The following is a 17,739-nucleotide window of genomic DNA, read 5'->3' as shown; positions in this document are numbered from 1 at the left end:
ACAGTGAGATGAAAAGTCACCGCTGTCCGACAACACACAGTCTCATGCATTAAAATTATATTGGAAAATAATAACAAATTTACCTGACTTTCGACGTGAACGATTACCCACAGAGGACTCGAGTACCTAATCTTCATCATCATCATCGCTTAAATCAAAGTCAACTCCAGAATCGTCAATACATACATTTCTATTTTCAAGTGTCTCAGATTGTTCAGATATATCCATTGATTCCTCATCATTGTCTAGGTCATTATCACCAAGTGAACTGCTATGACTGAGTAATGACAAACCCTCAAATAGCTTATCGACAGAATACGAAAGCCTTTCAGCTGATAATTCCAACGTCGGTACAGCATTTTTTTTCAATTGAGTTTTTCCTTTCATGTTTTGGTCAAAGTGGTTCCAACATATACGCTTTTGAATAAGTTTCTTTCCAGTAAATTTTGTGATATCCCCAATGGCTTTTATCCATTTCTTGCACCTTGAAAAATGATTTAAAAATAAATTGTAAAATTATAATTTCAAATTATATAATAATTTTTATTTTATTTTTTTTTAGATTATTTGTAAGTGCGTTATTTAACATAAAATATAAACAAAAAAAAACAAAATATAGATTTTAATTTGGTGATACGAACTAGTACAAATTATTATGAATCTCTATAATTTTTTTCATGGTCTTGAATTAACTAAATGACTTTTAACCCTTTCTTTTTTGAGGTGCATAATAAAAACAATTGTGATACAAGTTGGCCGTATAAATAAAAATGCTTCTAAAATATTTAACTAACAATTGCATGGCGCCTTTAAAAATCAATATTTTCTAATAATTTTTTTTTTATTTTAAAGAGCAAAACAAGAGCTAATTTATACTAATAAAATTACAATTTGTACCTCCTCAATAATAATAAAAACAAGTTACTCCGAAATATCAATTGATAATACTTTATTATTATTATTGAGGTACAAATAATTTTATCGGTACAAAATATCCTTTGTTCTACTTTTAAAATAAAATTATTGAAAATATTGAAGGCGCCATGCATTTGTTAATAAAATATATTTTATTAACAATTGCATGGCGCCATTAAAAATCAATATTTTTCAATAATTTTTTTTTTATTTCAAAGAACAGAACAAGAGCTAATTTGTACCGATTAAATTCGAATTTAGCAATTTTTTTTACCCCCCTAAGTCATCTAGAAAAAAAGTCGATATTTAACCCTTTCTGGACCCTTTATCTTTGAGGTACAAATTGAATCAATGGTGGTACAAATTAGTACAAATCAAGACGCTTCTAATGAGTATCCTAGATTATTTTTCTAGGACTTATGCAGGCCAGGTTCACGGACCCATTAATCATAGATAATTATTAGTTTTCTTTTTTTTTTTTTTTTTTATCAAAAATGTTATTCGAGATTCAAGGATCAAAAAATTTTTTATTTCAATAATATTAATTTAATATATAAACAAATGCTGAGGAATTAATCTAGATTATAAATTAATTTATTTAGCTACACTTTTTGCTTAGCTTTATTTGCCATAATAAATTAAATTTTTTCGCAGACACTAATCATGGAAATACATTTTATTTCCATTATTGTATTTTCGATTTTAGTTATTATTATTTTCGTTACATTTCTCAGAAAGGTCGACGAATGACGGAACAAAAAGGACTAAAATAAGAAATAATAATAACTAAAATAAAAGAATTTACGTTTTTTTTTTCACGATTGAGAATAAATTATTTTGATTATTTATCATAAATGTTGGTTCATAATATTTATATAAAAAAATTAATCCTGAACGAAAATTGTGCGGTATGAAGAAATTTAAAATAAAAAAATTTAACAAAAACACTATCAACCATGCACTAACAATGGAAAGCTATTAAAAATTGTGCTAAGAAATGGATGTTGCCAATTGTTAATGTCTTTAGAGAAATGAAAATTTAGCAACATCCATTTCTTAGCCCATTTGTTGATAGCCTTCATTTGTTATAAAAAAAATTATTTACTGATGGCAAATGGCTATATTTCTTATAAGAAATGGATGTTACCAATTGTTAATTTCTTTGGAGAAATTAATTTTTTTTAAATTAACATTTGGTAACATTAAATTGCAGTAATAACAAAAAATTGAAAAATTGAATTTTAAAATCAATGTAAATTTTATCTGTTAAATATCTAAATTTAATTCAAAAAAAAAATTGAACAACAAAAATTATTTTTCCAATGGAAGATTATTTATTATTTATTTTTACAAATAAAATTAATTTTTTCAAATGACATATATGAAAAAAAAAAAAAAATGAAACACAATTTGGTTACATGCTTTCTGGAAATTTACCTAGAGGGTTAACGAGTTCTAATATAAAAAATATTTTAATATTGCATTATTATTTGCGGATGCAAACCAAAATACTGTGTCTATACAATTATTGTTGCAAAATTTATTTTGCTAGAATAGTTAAACACATAGACAAATTAACTGACAGAACTTCAGGACAATAATTATTTGTTTGATCATCAGTTTACAGAGATGGAATAAAATATATACATATAAAAATCATTTTAAAAAAAATGCAATAAAATCACTATCATACTTGATATTGAAGCCTAAATTGACGCCGGCCTTGAACGAAAAACAAAACAATATTGTATTTGCTTTACTGCTTATAATATGATGATCGAAAAAGAATTTATTTTATTCAATTTTTTTTTATTTCAAAAAATTCCCCGGACAAAAAAAAAAAAAAAAAAAAAGTTTGCCTGCAGATAAACATTTGATCAATCAATCAAAAAAAACCATAGAAAAATTTATCGATATCTTCCAAACGATAATAAATAACTATTTCCCAAATTTTCATCCCTTATTTTTTTATTATAATTAAAAAAAAAAAAAATTGAAATATCAACATAATTTTTTTGTAGATCTATGTAGTATCTATGAATAATAATGCAATTAACTGTTAATATCAAAAATACAACTATATAAATTAATTTAGCTGTAAATTTAATTGAAAATTGAATAGTATATTGTGATGCAAGGGCGACATGGACGTGAATCCCGCCCGCTTGTGTAGCAGCACGAGACGGATACGCAGATGAACCGATCCGAGGCTCATCTGCGTATGCGTCGAGTGCTGACACACAAGCGGTAGGGATTCATGTCCATGTCGCCCGCGCGACACATACAATTTTTTCGCCGTGGCCTATCGGGATGACCGAATAAAAATAAAAATATAAAATTTATATTAAGAAAATCCCAACCGGGTCCAGGGCTGAAAGCAAAAAAAAAAAAAATAATTTGTTGAAAAAAATTAATAATTTGTTGAAAGAAATTAATAATTTGTTGAAATAAAAATTACATAAAGACAAAATTATTGTCAATATTTTTTTTATTATTATGGCACACAATTAAAAATATATTGATGAAAAAAAAAATATAATGAGAAAAAAAAACAAAATTTTTATTACTCAATGACGAAGCTAAACAAAAATGAAAACCGAATGAGAAGAAAAAACAAAATTTTCATGACACTTTTTTCAGTGACTCCACTTAATAAAAAAAAATTACTTCTAATTTTCAAAATTAATAAACAAAAAAAAACTGAATATTAAGAACAAAAAATTGATAAAATTATTCCACAAGTTAGTTTTTGTTTATAATAATTTAATATCACTTTCTTTGCACTGTTTTTTATATATTCGTTCACAACAGGTCGACAGGTTTCAACAGTCAATAGTCAATTAAATAAACACGATAAACACATCACACATTCACTGCGCGCACACACACACACTGACATTTTCTCTTTTCAATGTGGATAGCGGGCGAGAAACACGTTTGTCGCCCTAGTGCTGCAATGAGAGGGCGGGAAACACAAGTTTATCAGTAGTTACTAAGAGGGCCGCAAACAGTCACTTTGCGCCACAAATACAGGGCGAGTATGAGATCATTCCGATAGGGGGAGGCCAAAAAAGATTTTTTTCTATTTTTTATTTTAAAAAAAAAAAAAAAAAAAACGTCTTCAAAAAAATTGAAAAGATTGAACTTGACTTTAAAAGGCATTCCTGGGGTTCTGTACTACTTCAGGTATGAATTTCCACAGGCTAAATTTCATTGTCTCCATAAAAAAAAAAATTAAAGTGGTGAAATGTGTTTACTTTTGAGATAGGACCCCGCTGTTAAACCTTCGTACTCGAAACTTTTGTGCAAATTATTTCTTAATTTCTTATAGATATAGATGAATAAAATATATAGTTGATATAATTGTTATAATAAACATAATTATTATGGAAAATATATTTTTTTATAATCATAAAATTAACATAATTATTATGGAAAATATATTTTTTTATAATCATAAAATTAATCATAAAAATAGATAATAAAAATTGATCTATTGTTGATTATTTTTCAAATTTTTTGAATATACCAAAAAGATAGAAAAAAAAATTTAAGAATACTCGAAACTAATTTCAACGTTTATTGTCTCTATTGTACTTAAAGAAAATAAACAAGAATTTTTCTTCGAAAAATATTTTCCTTTACTTTCTCCAACCTAACTGTAACTCTGTTAAACTTGCTTCAATAGAAAAGAAGGAGAAAAAAAAGGTAAAATTATGTGCTATTTTTTCAAACAACTATTTTGGCGCCAACATTCTTTGTTGAAAAATAATAAAATTTATGAAAAAAAATTCTCACAAAAATGTTTTACAAGTAGCTTTATATTTTTTAGATACGTTATTGCAATAATTTGAAAATTACAAATTTGAACTGAGTAAGTTTGTTAAATATAACAATTAAATATGTTAAAAAGTTTCATTAGTAATAATTATATTTTCCAAATAGTTATTGCAATACTTTAATGTATTCATTGCATAAGCTAGTATCGTATTAATTTTTCAAAGCTATAAAACTCAATACTATAGACCTATTCTTCTCATTTATTCAATTGAATAATAAACAAATGAGATAATAATATAATTAAATAAATTTTATTAATAAATATGTACTTACCTTTCTATGTTATCCAATGGAAATTTACTTAACTTCACTTGAGGATTTTTTTTTCCACAAATTACACAAAATCTACCATTTCGAACCATTACAAATATATATAATTGTATGTGCACTTGACACAAAAAAAAAGAAAAAAAAAAAAAAAGATAATACGCACAGTATCACTACTTAAATATAAATGAATCATTTTTTTTTTTTTTCTGAAATTTTTAGCAATTTTTCAATTTCTCAAAACTGATTGAAAAAATATACGTGGTGGCGCTCGAAACAAGAGAAAAAATAAAATAATTATCATCAGTGACTTTATCTACTCCTAAAACATAAATGGATAATGTCGGTCATGGTTATCATCGAATACAAAGTAGAGAGCGAAGTACCTACAGAGTTTATCAACAAAACGGCCATTTTCCCTAATCCAAAGTCCCTATACGTGGTAGCCCTGAAGCCAAATAAGTTTACACAGAGTGTCTCCCCCCCCCCGGTCATATGCTTGCTATCAGTAATAGAGAAAGCTTTCGAAAAGCTATTAGTGACCCAACTTCGGGCAAACGCGATGTCTTCGGAGAACCTCTCCAGTCAGCAGTTTGGCTTTATGGCCGAAAGGTCGACTGAGGATGCAATCGTAGAGTTACGCAGAATGGTTGACGTCAGTCCAGACAAATACAGACCGCTGTAGTGGTCTTTGATATTGATAATAATCTCCGGAGCCTTTAACAATGTTTGGTGGCCGCTGATTTTTGACGGGTTGCATAGGAATGGTTGTCCTAAAAATATATACAAAGCAATCCTCAATTACTTTGAAAATCGAAAAGTTAAAATTAAGTAGGGGAACGAGGAAATTAGTAAATTAGCTTCAAAGGGTTGCCCACAGGGATCCGTAGCGGGACCACCATTCTGGAATCTTCAGTTCAACGGCCTCCTCAAGGCACTGTAGAATAAAATTGGGGATAAATTCATCGCGTACGCTGATGACCTTCTGGTGCTTGTTTCTGCATCATCGCAGAAAGGACTAGCAGAAGAAGCTCAGCACATTACAAATTTAATTGTGAAATGGTGTAATAGCGCTAAGTTAAAATTATCAAGTAGTAAGACAGAAGCAAAGTTACCTTTTAAACACATATAAAACGCAGTAGTGCTCATGGCTAGTTTTTTACTTGTTGGCCTTCGTGCAACGAACTTCATCGCAATTTCTTTTGAAAGGAATGATTTAAGCATCGTTACCAATGATTGAGATATAACATTGCTTTTTCTATTTATGTATTGTTTGAAAACTTGATGCTGTGGAAATAAAAATTCATATTTATTCTTTGACATAAATTTTATAAATTTCAATGATATAAAATTAGCAAAAGACCTACAATATCTATTTTGAATGAACTATTAGTGTTGATGAGATCGTCCATTTCGTCAAAATTTTATATTTTTACAATTGGCAAATGTATATTATACTTTTCACTTAGCCTTTCTTTCGTCATAAACGTATCAGCTTTTTCATTTTCACAGCTGCATGAACAATGTTTTAAATTGTTCAGTTTTTTTAACTCCTGCAGTTTATAAAGAATTTCTGCTAAAACTTTTTGGATACCTGAATAGAAAAGAAAAGGTTAATGAAAAGAAACAATAAAAAATGTAAGAAAAAGTACCTGAAATTTCATACCTGATTTATTAATTTTGTTTATATTTTTGCTTGGTTTTTCTTTTATTGAAGAAAAGACATCACTCGAACCAACATTGTTATTTAATACAGGTTCTAGAAATTAAAAAAAATTATAAAATTAGTATAATTGAATTAGTTAATCAATTTATCAAAAATATTATCTAATTCAAACGAAATTCTACCTGCTGTTTGATAGTTCTCAGTTTCAATCAACCCCAATGTATTTTGTTGTTTTTTCATGTTTTTATTTGTGATTTCAAATGGGATTCTGCATAGTGATGATTCCAATTCAGTTTCTATACAATAATAAATAATTATTAATATTTGTATTTTCATCATTTAAAATAAATACGTACCTGACAAATGAATCTGGTCTTCAATAACATTTCTTATTTTTTCACGTTTTTTTGGCTGAATGTGATCTTCATTCGAATCGTCTGTAGTTGCTTTAACGTATTTACTTTAACGTAATTTTCATTGTCTACAGAATCCTTATCGATTGGACATAAGTCTTCTTCTTGAATATCAGCTGAAAAATATCAAATAATAATGTATTTATAAACTTTGTTATAATCTTCGTGAAGTTTTTATTTTACCAGTTGTAACAGTTTGATTAGGTTGATTCGAAAGGTCTGATTTCATATCCTTATATTTCATAATCCGGTTGTTTTTCCGCATGTTTTCAGCATTTTATTTTTCTATATCTTTAACTGTTTGACCTTCTTTAACAGTAAAAACATGTGATTCTCGTTGAAGACGATCGACTTCATGTAAACCACGAGAATAAATTTCTAAAAAAAAATTAAACTCAGTCAAATAATATTGTATATGAAAAGAAAAAACCATAATTTAAAAATTATCGATAAGACTTACTGGCTGATCCCTTTAGATCTACTGCATATATAGGCCAGTCTTCTTGTGGATCTGTCAAGTTTTCAACCATATTTCGAATTTTTGTTTGCATCTTTTCAGAGTAAGGTATTTCAGGATACAAAACTCGACATTTTTTATTAACGACAATTACCCAAGATGTTGGAACCAATTCAATTTATTTTATCTTGGTCGGTCGTCCTTGTGGCTTAAAACGGATGAGTGTCCATGGTCTTGGTTGAATCTGCTTGTCAGTCATTTTGCCTGGCTGCCATGAAAAAATGTTGTAATCACAGACAAATTTTGTATAACAATTGTTTATAACATTTATAACTAAAATGATATCATCAATCCTATATTATTATATTTTATCATCTAACCTAAAAAATTCTCGACTATATAAAACCATAAAAGAAATACTTAAAAACAATCAACAAAACAAATTAATTATTATTAGACAATACTTACTCGGTATTATTCGAAATATGATAAATTTACACAATGACACTGCTAATTTATTATAATCACTGCTAAAAATTTAATTTATAATAACGCCAATATTCCATGTGTTCGCATATAGTAGAAAATATTTAGGTGCATATAATGCTGACTTGGATGTATGCACCCACGCCAACTTGCTACATATGTGCACCTGGATTATAACCAAGTCAGCCGGTAATGAAATTTCCCAATCGATAAAAATTTTCATCAATGAACATTTATTGAGGTTACAAAATATTCGCAAGACAAAAAAAATAAACATAAAAACAATAATAAGATGATCATATAATACTTTTATTTTATCAACTTCCATGAAGTATTGGCATTACAAACATTCGTGGTGCATTATTCATAATAACACTACATTTTATTAATTTAGCTTTAACTCTGTCAATAGAAAAAGTACGTCATGTTGTTCTGGATGTTGTTCAATCTCCCATGTTTTTAGCTCACTTGAGTTGCATGGATAATTATATAATAAACCTATGATCCGGAATATTGTGCCTTCAACAAACATTATGTTTTCATTCATAAAAATATGTAATACTTCTATAATTGTTCTTTCATTTATTAACAGAATGTTGTTTGGAGCTTTATGAGATATGAATGTTTCTTTATACTTCACTTCGTATACTTCATTTCCATTTTGTTCTATGACCTCAAATTCCAGTGGAATTTCTGTTAAAACTGTTTAGCTGGTTTAAGTTACATTCCATACGTTCTACATCATCAGCTAAATCCCTATCCCACCAAGCTTGAAGCAGTCTTTTCATAATTCCCAAATACAGCAAATGCATTGCATCTAGCAACTACTGTGAAATCATATCTATACTTGGGTGTATTTCTAAAAAAGATGAAACAATATCAGTCTGATGGTTTATATCCAAAAAATTTCTAAAACCCTCATCAGTTCGATCAGGATGATTCATAGCAATGTATGTCATTGTGTTACCAGCTCTTGAGCCTATTATTGTCCACCGTTCACAACCATGAGTTGCATTATGGCCCATAACACATTTTAAGTATGATCTTGCTTTTGTATCACATATAAAACATATAACTTTAACCATAAAATGCCTGTTACCAATACTATCTGGCAAAGTTCATTTAGTTCCATAATGAACCTTCTTAGATATTCAATCAAACTTTTTGGCTTACTATTACCACTATAAATAGCTACTGCAAAAGGCTGATATATATCCGGAATAGAGTGAACACAACAAAGAATTGGCCATGCTGTTTTGGCACTTGATTTGAAAAACTTTATTCCATTAATGTTGAATATTCAAGGTAACTATTAAAGGTAACATTACGTCTGTGTACTTTTGGATTAACACATGCCAACAAGCCTTTTTTTATGCCTAAATATGTAAACTCTCCGACAGAGTTATCAAGATCTTGCATTGGTACAACCTGATAGACTGCATCTTGAGTCCTGAGAAACGTTTTAGCGCTTTTAGGGATTACTGGTATGAATTCCCTCTTTAAAATAGTGAGTAACTGATTCGAAGACGCTTGTGGAATTCGACAACTCACAGCCCATCTTCTGATTTGATTAATTCCTTCATTTCCTTCATTGTTATCTTCTTCGTTCTCTGTTATTGGTGGATCGCTATCAGGATCATCGTCACTTGATTCATCATTACTATTTAACTCATTATCACTACTTGATACATCATCAGTTCTTGATTTGTTAACGTCAATTGATCCATTATTTTCTGTATGGCATTCTTGGTCGGCACTTTCACTATTTATCCTGTTATTGATAATATTATTCGCATTATTGTTATCATCATCTGCTAATGACAAATGAAATCCATGACCAGAATCATTTGAATCTGGTCCACTAACCTCACTCTCATCACAATCACTGTTATAACTACTAGATAACATAATGTTTATATTATTTCTGATTATATATGATTCGGGTTATATGAATAATTAATAATTTTTGTAATTGTTTTCCATGTAACAAAGACATATTTTGTCTCCTTTATAAATTGTGCTCCGATCTACAAAATTACAAGTGTCGATAAGATTATTCTTGATTATTATTGGAATTGATATTATTGTCATGTATATTTCGCGTATTTTTAAGGTTCCTTTTTACCTCTTCCCACACTACGCTAATTATCCCCTTACCTTTCTAATGTGTTTTAAGTGAGCAGGATAAACAGGGTTTATTAATTATATATATCAGGCAGGGTTACTTTACAGGGCAATAATTGATTGTCTAATGAATAATCTGGCTACGATATTTCATAGGGGCTCGTCCGGTTTCAGGATAAAAAAACGCGTTCGCGGACAGTAAAATCAGACCGAATAAGTTAGTACGCGCGTGAGAAATTCGGGGAGATTCTTAGATTTTTCTATCTGGGGAGGAAATTGTTTAAATTAATTAATTTTTCTAAGTGAAAAGGGGAAGTAATAAGGACAAAAGTTAGAAATTGATTGAAGATGAATTTTAAAAAGTAAATTGACTAATAAAATTTTGTTACGCTGAAAGAAAAAAAATAAATAAGAAAAAAAAGGAAAAGAATAAAAGCGATAAAAGTTAAGAGACTTAAGAAAAAAAAAAAAAAAAAAGAAAAAAAAAAAGGGAAAATAAAATAAGTTAATAGATTTACTACCTGGGGTGGGTTTTCCCAAAATTAAAAATTACCATTGTAAAACACTAATCCGACAGCTTTCAAATAAAGAAATGTGAAAGATAGAAAAAAATTGAACATGTAAATAATTTGAATGACTTATTACTAAGAATTTTTTTTTTTTCTCGAAAAATTAATGGAATTGTTTATTGTTAAATATATTAATATCATTAAGAAATTAACCTAAATAATAACCAAGCAAGCAATGTAAGTGAGTGTGGAGAAAATAAATTAGATTATTCTTGGAGCAGCTCAGATCTACCGGGCTGACCCCACTCCAAGCTATCCCTTGGTGAAAGGGGGATAAATATAATGAACAATAATAATAATAACATAAAAAAAGAAATAATGAATAATAAAATATAAACGAAGTCGGTGGTTGGAGGATTTCCGTTCGGTCGGTCTTGATCAGCCTATGAGACAGCAAGAATCGCTACAGCCTCCTCCCCAGACTCCTCTAACGACGACGACATCCTCTCTCATCTCTGGTCAGATTTTTGGCCTAGTTGGTTCTCCTGATTTTACTGGAACAGATCTAAAAACTATACAACTGTACGAAAATAAAGATATATAACACAGTCGAATTATGAAAAAGCATAAAAGTCTTTATTATATTAGTCAACAGGTATAAGTATTTAAGTCTTTTATATATTTTTTTTTATAGCAAGGATCAACCCTGTCCAATGCTTCAGTCTTTTTAAAAACACTAATAATGTCTTTGGTGACAAGCTGAGTTGGCACAACTACAATAAGTTGGTTCGGATCCTGAGTATCCAGGTGCCGAACTTGGGTGCCCATATAGTGGAAATGGTGGACCAGGTCTTGGAAAAGGAGGTCCATTGCCACGTAATGACCTACGTAATGTCCACGTCTGACAAATGGAGGAACTGCTCCTGAGTAACCAGGTGCAAATCCTACATATCCAGGATTGGAGCTTGCCCAGCCATGATCATAACAGGTCTGTCGGCAGATCGACTCTGGTTGACCTGTGGGTGTTACCCCCCTTGTATAACCTGGAGTCACATATCGAGCGGAGTATTGTTCATGATAGACATATGCGCCGTCTCTGGGATACCCTGGATGTGGTGTTGATGGATAATGAGTACCACCATCCGATTCAACGCCCATCCAGACAGCTACATCTCCCGATGGTGGTCATGAGTCTGGTCCAGGCGTGTCTGGCGATGACGACGAGCTCATAGTCGACTCTATCTCGGTAGAGACACTGCCCGGTCTTGAAAATTGAGTGGAAGCACTACTTGTAGTGTTAAGTCTAAGCCTTCCTCTCCCACGTCCACGTCCCGCGTGCATAACTCCAAAAATAACACTATATGGAGCTGTCTCCGGTACCTCCGGTGCTTTCACAGCAGTTTCAAGTTTTGGCCGGTTGAATTCTCGTGGTTCCGGTGCGGCACTTCAGAGCGACGCATAGCTGGTGTTGGTGCCCCTGATCCGACAGAAGGGCAGCGACGGTCTGGGTGCCTGCGGGAACCACAGTGGCGACAGTGCTAATTATGCTTTTTCTTTTTCTTTTCCGGTTTAGTTAAATCTAATTTAATAACTCCAGGTGTGTTTGATGTTAATTCAGCGTCGGTTGTAACTCTATCTCCTAATGGCACCTCATCTTTAGCTGGACTCAGTGGTTTCACAACTTCCGCTGACACTACCTCTTCTGAATGCAGTCTCAGAGAATTACAATTTAGGCCACCACTCACGGCGCTTGTGAAGCTTTTGTATGTAAAATCTATATAAAAAATTTTACAAGCGCCATCAGCGGCAGACTGCCCTTACTGCCGAGCTAATTTTGATAATTTTTGCCTTAGGTGTAGTAGGTGCTAATTCAGCTTCAACCGTAGTTTGTGTCAACTTATCTTTAATTAAGAAAACGAGTTCATTATCACCTCCTGCTCATACGACGAGATGTCTGCTGAGAGTGCTGGTGAAAGCATCTCGACATCTTCTCCATCTGATGAATCATCTATCAACGGTGACCCTGGTGGATGAACCCAACGAGTCTCAGTCGCTGCCACCTTGTGGCAGTACAATAGTATCTTGGAAGAAGCCGCTGATGATTGGTTTCCACCTGCGACTGCCAAACAAGATACTACGAGTGAGTTACCTGGTCTAGACACTGAACCCTCACTTTTATCTGGCCCGTTGGTTGGTGTCACTATTGATAATTCTGCGAAGTGGTCTTTCAACAATGTTTCGACTTCTTTAGAAACCTTCGTATTGGTGGTCTTTGTTAGATTCTCAACTGGAGTTTACGAATGATCCTGAGATGTTGGTAGTGTTGAGGTCGTGAGTAGAGTGGCTGGTGCTCTAGCCATTCTACAACAATATAAAAAAATAAATACGGTAGCAATTGTCTGACTGATAGTTATTGAGGGGGTATCGATGGCTTCAAATCAGAAATAGCTGATTGTCCTAAAACCTTGCCAGCGAAATCATATCATATAATTTATAACGAGTGGCCGAGAAATTTTGAGTGATGACAAAGGGTCCTTCAAAACGTTTTTCAAGTCCAGCTGCATAGTGCTGAGCTGCGTTTAAGAGGGGATAGGTTGTCCTGAGAACTAACTGGCCAACTGAGAATTCAAATGATCGCGAATTATACTAGGAGGACTGTTTGTCTGAAGCTTCTTCCCTGGCGAAGATCAAAGCTTGCTGTAGAAAATTCAGACGTCTCATCCGTTCGTTCCATTTCTCAATCGGAACCGGTATCAGATTAGATTAACCTTCCAATCTGTGCCGAAGAGAATTTGGTGGACTAGGTTCACGACCAGTATTTGCAAAGGTGAGTGAGGTCATAAGTGAGTCGTGGTAGGCAGTATTAAATGCGAAACGGAATTCGGGAAGAAAATAGTCCCAATCTTGGTGATTACCATCAAGATAGGCCCTTATCATATTCTTTAGATTACGATTTACCCGTTCCAGTGGATCGGCCTGTGGATGGTACGGAATGGTGGTCTATAAGTGGATACCAGCCCACACTGCAAAAGACTTGATCTCTATTCACGAATTCCGTGCCGTTATCTGTAATTAATGTCTGAGGGGCACCGTGGCGAAAAATTATCAAATCTTCAAGTCGTTCGTGAATGACACGTCCATTAGCTACTCGTATGAGAGCTAATTCGACGTACTTAGTCATCTGATCTTAGACGACAAGAAGATAAGATTTGCCATTACGTGGACGGGGTAACGGTCCCATAATGTCCGCGGCGATGATCGACCATGGTTCTCGTATTAAGCGTGTACCTATTAGACCGCGAGGTTTGGCCGAGTCAGATTTTGTCCGCTGACAAATTTCGAACAAGAGATAAACCTAGAGAAACATGATTGGCCAGAAGTATTGCATAACAACTTTTCTGTATGTTTTGTTAATCCCAGATGACCTTGATGGGGCGGATCATGGCAAGATTGAATAACTCGTTCTCTCCCTTGGAATAACCAATTTCCAGACCGATAGATCCTGAAATACCGTGACAATGAAAGATTGGGGCCTGTGGAAATACAAGCAGTCACCAACTATCTTCCAGTCAGGGTGGCTATTCGGGCAATGGTGGACTTAGCGGAACTTTAAGCAATACTAATGATCTTTCGTAATATTAGGGTCTTCGATAATATCAATTCTATCAGGTGTTCGTGATAGCGCGTCAGGTACGTGGTGAAGAGCACCTTTGCGATGGATTATGTTGAAACTGTATTGCATCAGTTCCAACGACCAACGTGCAAGGCGACCACTTGGAATTCGTAATTTATTTAGCCAACGCAAGCTACTATGGTCCGTCATTACCGTGAAAGTATAGCCTTCTAAATAGCAGCGAAACTTCCGGATCGACCAGAGTACTGCTAGGCATTTCTAATCGGTGACTGAATATCGTGTCTCCGTGTCAGTCATCGTGCAGCTAGCATAGGCAATAACTTTCTCTTCATCGTTGATTGTCTGAGTCAAGACTGCGCCTAAACCTACGCTACTTGCATCGGTTTGCAAAAAGAAAGATACCGAGAAATCTGGGCACGCCAAAGTGGGAGTAGTGATAAGCCGGAATTTATTAAAACTCGCCCAGGCCCGGCACGTCGACCAACCTACTTCCCTATTAAGCCCGACACGCCCCGCTCCTCAGAGCCAATCCTTATTCCGAAGTTACGGATCCAATTTGCCGACTTCCCTTACCTACATTAGTCTATCGACTAGAGGCTCTTTACCTTGGAGACCTGCTGCGGATATGGGTACGAACCGGCGTGATATCTCGACGTGGCCCTCTCCTGGATTTTCAAGGTCCGAGGGGAAGATTCAGACACCGCCGCAACTGCGGTGCTCTTCGCGTTCCAAACCCTATCTCCTTGCTAGAAGTTTCCAGGGAACTCGAACGCTTATACAGAAAAGAAAACTCTTCCTGAATCTCCCGACGGCGTCTCCAGGTCATTTTGGGTTACCCCGACGAGTACTCTTACGAGGGCCCGAATTTTATACGGTTCCACTGCCGGGTTCCGGAATAGGAACCAGATTCCTTCCTACCATATATTATATATAAAAAAATATATAAAAATAACACCAACATTAACATAAGTTTTCACTTAGGGCTGAGGATCGACTGACTCGTGTGCAACAGCTGTTCACACGAAACCCTTCTCCTCGTCAGTCCTTCAGGGCCTCGCTGGAGTATTTGCTACTACCACCAAGATCTGCACCAACGGCGGCTCCAGGCAGGCTCACGCCCAGACCCTTCTGCGCACATCAAGAGTCTGGTATGAATCTCCGATCCCAGGACGCCATACCAAGGAAACGACGCAGTTCTTTGAGGTTTAAAGATGGTGGATCAATCTGATTTGAGGTCTTGCAATACTTTATCGAGGTACACGAGGTGTTCTTCGAAAGTTTTAGTCACAATAATCATATCGTCTAAGTACACGAATATCGATGGATAGTGACCCAGCAGCTGATCAGGCAGCCATTGCATCGTCGCAGGACTATTTAATAATCCGAAGGGCATTCGAAGGAAGTGGTACAAACCATATCCTGGAACGATAAATAATGTTATTTCCTGAGAAGTAGGCGTGAGCGCAATTTAAAAAAAAAGCCTGGGTCAGGTCAATGGTAGTAATATAATGAGCTAGACGAAGCTCATCAAGAATAGCTGACATGTCTAGTATAGGATACGCATCATTCTTAGTTATTTCATTGACTAAACAGAAATCTACGCAGAAACGCCAACTATCTTTACCTTTTGGCACCATAACCACTGTTCTTGCCCACTCGCTTTGAGATGGAACAATGGTTCCCGTAACCAACATCCTATCAACTTCGACTTTCATGGCACTACACATCGCCGGGTTTGCAACTTTCACCGTCGGCTTTGGTTTTGGAACGAATTTTTCAGCCAGAGGGGACAGTGTGGTTGACAGTATTTCTTCTGGAGTTAAAACTCTATGATCTGACACAGAACTCTGGGGTACTTTACTAGTTAATTTTGCCGGGGTTAACTCTACTCAGGCACCGGCTCCGTGAGACTCAATTGTCGTTTTCCGAGTTTCAAAACGGACAAGAAGCTAATGTTACGCCAGGTCTTTTACAACGATAACAAAAACGACAACGTGGTTCTTGGCAATCGCGGTGATTGGCAAACGTGGTTCATTCAATCTCAGACGCCATTTTTTAACCTTTTTTCCTGACTGCTAACTTAGCAGTTAGCACTCGTATTTAGAATCAAACAAATTTATTTTGTCAGAACATTTTTGTTGTTTGATTAATGGCCATAAAAATTATAAATATAATAACAAGAGGTTATAATAATTAAGTAAACAATAGTTATTGTCTAGTTAAGACAATATTTATAATAAAATATTCACGAATTTGTCGTGATACGTTATAAGGTGAATCGTGTGACTGGTTTTGCAAGATAAAACGACACCTCTCTTATCATATTATAAAGCTGGAGTTTGTCTTATTTATATAGTCTCTGATAATCATCTATGCAAGTGTGTGAATATATAAAAATGTACGACATATTTCATACATTTCCCTCGAGTGTTGTTGTGCATGGGCCTATAGAACAGGGCCCGTGTAGAGTAAAAAATAAAAAATAGTAAGGGTGCGAGTGAGAGGTATGTGTGTGAGTGAGAGGTATGTTTGTGAGTGTATATAGTATAGGTTGCATGGGGGTGGATAAGATGAATGAGATTGTAAGGGCACGTAGTAAAAATGCATGGGTGACGTCACGGGGCAAAGTACATATAGAGCATAGGCCAAGCGTAGTATAGGAATAGAGTAAGAAAAATCGTACAGGTTTATAGTAAGGAAAATCGTGTAGGTAGATTCTTTAGTATAGTTTTTAGTTTTTTTGTAGTTTTAAAACCTTTTTTTTAATTTTTTTTTTTTTTAATTTACGAAAACAAAATTAAAAAATGGAATGATTGACTAACATAATAACGAAAACAAATTTCAAAAAAAAAAATATAAACTTAGAATCATGTAAACATCAAAACTTGGGAGTGGAGTAAGGAATAACATAAGGACTCGGATAGAAAAACGTCTTATGGGAAAAGCAATGCGTGGGAGTGAGAGGGTTTTATACTTACATAGTTGGGGTCAGTTTCAGACATGGTTGTATAGATTTTTTCTTAATATCTTTTTTTTAATTTTTTTTTGGTTGAAAACAAAACTTAAATATAAAATAAAAATATATAATGTTATTCTTAACCTATAAAAATAAATTTCAAGACTTTTTTTTTTTTTTTTTAAATATAAATTAAATTTTTATTTTCTCAAATTTTTATTTTTTACAATTTTTATTTCAAACATCAGTTTCATCCACACCGTGTATACTTTCAGGATAATCTATTTCAGGCTCACGAGGTGTACGTAAATGTTCTGGTATAGCAACAACCTCCTCATAATTTCTTTGTTTAACAAATTCATATCTATTCTTCATCCACTTTTTTATTTGACGCGCAACTTGGAGGGCGCATCCTGTTTCTTTCTGTAACCCATGGTGAATACAGGTTGTTGACGGTGGTAATTGTTTGATA

Source organism: Aphidius gifuensis, linkage group LG6 (assembly GCF_014905175.1).
Source record: "Aphidius gifuensis isolate YNYX2018 linkage group LG6, ASM1490517v1, whole genome shotgun sequence".
Classification (NCBI taxonomy): domain Eukaryota; kingdom Metazoa; phylum Arthropoda; class Insecta; order Hymenoptera; family Braconidae; genus Aphidius; species Aphidius gifuensis.
This window is presented reverse-complemented; position numbering follows the sequence as displayed.